The sequence below is a fragment of the Mytilus edulis genome, chromosome 7, assembly GCF_963676685.1.
Source record: "Mytilus edulis chromosome 7, xbMytEdul2.2, whole genome shotgun sequence".
NCBI lineage: Eukaryota > Metazoa > Mollusca > Bivalvia > Mytilida > Mytilidae > Mytilus > Mytilus edulis.
This window is the reverse complement of record NC_092350.1, coordinates 87828787-87834330: the sequence shown is the minus strand read 5'-3', so window position 1 is coordinate 87834330 and position 5544 is coordinate 87828787. Positions and strand designations below refer to the sequence as shown.

General features: G+C 34.1%; 1 pseudogene; it reads left to right on the top strand.

Annotated features, from left to right (window-relative positions):
- Positions 1-906: 906 nt before the first annotated feature.
- Positions 907-2158, top strand: LOC139529665 (uncharacterized; annotated as a pseudogene).
- The last annotated feature ends 3386 nt before the right edge of the window (positions 2159-5544 follow it).

Sequence of the window (5544 nt, the reverse complement as noted above, 5' to 3'; positions counted from 1 at the left end):
ATGAACTGTTATAGATCAAAGTTATCAGTGTACTAAACCCCCTCTTCTGGACGATACCACTGGGCTTTTTTTTGTTTTTTGAAAGGTAAGCTTTACTCACTTTCCGTATACTAAAGTTATTTGAGGGTGTGAATGGGGTTTACAAAACAAAATTACAAAAAATATTTAAAAACTGCAAGACGAGAGTATAAAATAAGAAAGAAGGATTAGAGAAAATTAGTGAAAGTAGATATAGAATAGCGAATAATGGGTGCAAATCTATAAAGAATACAGAAAATGACCTCAAACGTGAATTATAAAATACACAAATGAAAGACCCCACATTCAGACCCTTTTAAATTGTTTTAGAAGTAAAACAAATTGTTAGGAACAATGTATTAACATATTTATGGATTTCATGAAATATATTTAAAAAAAACACCACAAAAATAACATTTGAGCATTTTTTAATCACAAAGTCACATCTGAAAAAGGGCACGAACCAAATCGATAAGTAGAACAAAAAGAGACAACACAATTGACCCAATTTAAAAAGTAGGAAACCACAAAAATAACCCCCCCCCCACGTTTCCCCTCGAAAATAACAGATTACAGAGGCACCATTTCATTTAAATTTAGTTATTCAATTCTTTAAAAAAAAATTGAAGCAGTTGCATAGTCCGAAAAATGTATATTTTCCTTTCTGTTAACCGAAACGTCATTAAATCCATTTATTATTTATTTTTTTAACCCCATAAGATCAGTCATTTTTTTTTTGGCGAAAATAAGAATAGAAAACAGTTATCTATGTATTAGCCCGCCCATATTATTTTACTAAGCCAATCGCATGCATCCATAAATAAGCTATTTCGCGCTCACTTAATATTTGGCGCATTTCTGAATAGATTGCCGGAACCTTACATTATAATAAAAATGGCAACAAAGAAAAATATTTACGGCCGGGAATACTTAGCAGGAAAGGCTACCGGGCGAGACATGAGAAGTTTAATAGTACAGGAAATGATAGAAGCTGGTGCAAATTTGAAAACTGGTGAAGTACCAAGAGGAGTGTACACAAAAATCGCCGACAAATTTAAGATTAACAGACAGTCTGTAACAAATTTCTGGAAGAGATATGTGTCAGAAGGTACATTATCACAGAAAAAGAAAGAAAAAACAATGCTTGGAAGAAGAAAATTAAATGAACCAGACGTCAGATTAATTGAATTTATTAAGAAAGAAAATCCCTCAATTACAGCCAGGGAACTGAAGGATACGTTACTTCGTTATTCGCCTGCGAGTGCTAATGTAGATGTGTCAACTATTTATCGCACAATGTCCAGAGATCTTGATTTTACATTCAAACGATTACATCGTCCGTCCGGGGATAGATTTACACCGAGAAATATGAGATATACCCAAGCGTATTTCAGTGGCGGATCCAGAGGGGGGGTTCCGGGGGTCCGCACCCCCCCTTTATTTTGGCCGATCAATGCATTTGAATCGGGACATATGTTTGCACCCCCCTGCACCCCCCCTTTGCCCTGGGCTAGCACCCCCCCCTTTCGAAAATTCCTGCATCCGCCACTGCGTATTTAGACTTTTGCCAAACTAAAAGGCCACATCAAATCAAGTTCATGGACGAGAGCGGATTCAAACTAGTCACTGCAAACAGAAATTATGGGCATTCGAAAAAGGGGGAACAGTGTATTGAAATAGGAAGATTTATTGAAGGTGCAAATTTAACTTTAAACTGTTTGATTGGTCTTGATTGCGTTTTGTATTTTAATTTTGTTGACGGTCCTTCAAATTCAGAGCGTTATCTTAATTTTTGGCACGAGGCAAGTTTGTCACAGGACTGTTATGGCCGACCGACCTTTTTACCGGGAGATTTGATAATTGTTGATAATTGCGCCATCCACCACAATCAATCTGAGAGAATCCTTAATACTTTCTTTAATATATGCAAGGCATTGATTATGGGTTTCTTCCGGTATACTCACCGGATCTGAATCCCATCGAAATATGTTTTTCAAAAATTAAAACTGTCATAAAACAAGAAAGATTTAAGGAACTTGTCAGCAAAAACCTTAAATTACCCGTGATAAAAGCCATTCAGGAAATAAATCAGTCTGATATTCATGGATTTTATAGACATACCGGCTATTTTAATGTTTAGATATTTTGTTTTGTTTGATTGCAACAGTGAGTAGTTGTAGTAAATTCTTTTGTAGTCACGTGAGTTCATTGATGAAATTAAATCAATACAATGATTGTTGTGTTTATCTTATTGGCCAATGAAATCGATCGATACATTTCAATTTCTTCAATACAAACAACTTTGTTAGTAGTGATCGGGCAATCGCTAAACATGAGTGCATATGAGTATAAGGTGTTTCGGAAAACATGACCTAAAACCTCCATCATATAAGACAATAAACAGCTGCGCCATGAGCGCATGATACGCCAGACGTCTTGTGTGGAAGTTTTATGCAATAATCATAAATAGTTTCTGAGAAAGTTTTAAGCAATAACCATATATTGTTTTTGAGACACAGTGGGACATGTGAAACCCCCAACCCTGTTTTTTTTACAAAAAACTAAATATCACTAAAATAAAGTTTTGAATCAAAACCAAAAAGTATACAGATCTTTAGATTAATATAACAAAGAAGTGTGTAAAGTTTTAAGCAATAATCATAAATTCTTTTTGAGATACAGCGCGACATGTAAAAAAAACCTCCCCTGTTTAACAAAATACTCAAGAACTCCAAAATAAAGTTTTGAATCATCACCAAAAAGTATACAGATCTTTAGATTAATATAACACAGAAGTGTGTAAAGTTTTCAGCAATAATCATAAATTGTTTTTGAGATACGGCACAACATGTAAAAAAGAACTCCCCCTTTTTTTACAAAATACTCAATAACTCAAAAATGAAATTTTGAATCATCACCAAAAAGTATACAGATCTTTAGATTAATATAACAAAGACATGTGTAAAATTTTAAGCAATAATCATAAATCGTTTTCGAGATATGGTGCGACATATAAAAATAAACAGCTGCGCCATGAGCGCATGATACGCCCGACGTCTTGTGTGGAAGTTTTATGCAATAATCATAAATAGTTTCTGAGGAGTTTTAAGCAATAACCATTTATTGTTTTTGAGACACGGCGGGACATGTGAAACCCCACCCCCCCACCCCCCACCCTGTTTTTTTTTTACAAATATCACTAAAATAAAATTTTGAATCAAACCAAAAAGTATACAGATCTTTAAATTAGTATAACAAAGAAGTGTGTACAGTTTCAAGCAATAATCATAAATTGTTTTTGAGATACAGAACGACATGTAAAAAACCCCTCCCCCTTTTTTACAAAATACTCAATAACTCAAAAATGAAATTTTGAATCATCACCAAAAAGTATACAGATCTTTAGATTAATATAACAAAGAAGTGTGTAAAGTTTTAAGCAATAATCATAAATCGTTTTTGAGATACAGAACGACATGTAAAAAACCCCTCCCCCTTTTTTACAAAATACTCAAAAACTCAAAAATGAAATTTTGAATCATCACCAAAAAGTATACAGATATCAAGATTAATATAACTAAGAAGTGTGTAAAGTTTTAAGCAATAATCATAAATCGTTTTTGAGATACGGCGCGACATGTAAAAAAAACCTCCCCCTTTTTTATAAAATACTCAAAAACTCAAAAATGAAATTTTGAATCATCACCAAAAAGTATACAGATATCAAGATTAATATAACTAAGAAGTGTGTAAAGTTTTAAGCAATAATCAAGAAACGTTTTTGAGATACAGTGCGACATGTGAAAAAAAAACACACCCCTGTTTTAGTTACAAAGTGCCGTAACTCAAAAAGTTTAAATCTTATTTTCACCAAAAAGTATACAGATCATTTGACCATCATAAGAAACAACTATTTTAAGTTTCATGAGATTTGGATAAGTCGTTCTCAAGTTACGGTGCGACATGTTTACGCCAGACAGACGGACAGACGGACGGACGGACGGACGGACAGACGGACGGACACCGGACATTTGTATACCATAATACGTCCCGTCAAAATTTTGACGGGCGTATAAAAACCCTCCCCCTTTTTTACAAAATACTCAATAACTCAAAAATAAAATTTTGAATCATCACCAAAAAGTATACAGATATCAAGATTAATATAACTAAGAAGTGTGTAAAGTTTTAAGCAATAATCAAGAAACGTTTTTGAGATACAGTGCGACATGTGAAAAAAAAAACACACCCCTGTTTTAGTTACAAAGTGCCGTAACTCAAAAAGTTTAAATCTTATTTTCACCAAAAAGTATACAGATCATTTGACCATCATAAGAAACAACTATTTTAAGTTTCATGAGATTTGGATAAGTCGTTCTCAAGTTACGGTGCGACATGTTTACGCCAGACAGACGGACAGACGGACGGACGGACGGACAGACGGACGGACACCGGACATTTGTATACCATAATACGTCCCGTCAAAATTTTGACGGGCGTATAAAAACCCTCCCCCTTTTTTACAAAATACTCAATAACTCAAAAATAAAATTTTGAATCATCACCAAAAAGTATACAGATATTAAGATTAATATAACTAAGAAGTGTTTAAAGTTTTAAGCCATAATCAAGAAATGGTTTTGAGATACGGTGCGACATGTGAAAAAAACACACCCCTGTTTTAGTTACAAAGTGCCGTAACTCAAAAAGTTTTAATCTTATTTTCACCAAAAAGTATACAGATCATTTGACCATCATAAGAAACAACTATGTTAAGTTTCATAAAATTTGGATAAGTCGTTCTCAAGTTACGGTGCGACATGTTTACACCGGACAGACAGACGGACAGACGGCCGGATACCGGACATTTGTATACCATAATACGTCCCGTCAAAATTTTGATGGGCGTATAAAAATACATGGGAACTCATACTGAATGGTCAAATGTGTTCAATATGAAAATTGCAGCAAAGATGGTAAAATCACAAATCAGCCGTTACTGTAAATGGACTGAAAGTACGACTTTTGAGCAAATTTAAAGGGAAATGACAGGGAAGGGGCCAAATTGTGTTCAAGGGGAGCAAATGCCCTTTAATTTGGTATGCAGGTTTCAAAAATAGAGGGAAAATTAGCGGGAAAGTTGAGTCATCTTTTTAGACTTCAGTTAAATAATGACTTATAAAGTTATGTAGACTTACCTTCTAATTCTAAAAAAAACACACACACTACTCAGAACTATGTCTAATTCACTTTGACTACTGATATGCAAACCTAAAAACAAACAGAAAAATATATATCATAAAATAGTGATTGAAAGATTCATAACACTTTGAAAGGATAATTCACACGTGTTACACGGGGAGCATGTTTGTTTACAAATAATAATGTCACGTGATCGCGCCGACCTCACATGTTGCATCGCCCTTACAATCCACTAATACATAACCCATTATCATGCAAACATGCAACGTGAATGTGATTGGTTATCAAATAATACAGAAATAATGCATGTACAGTTTATGAAGA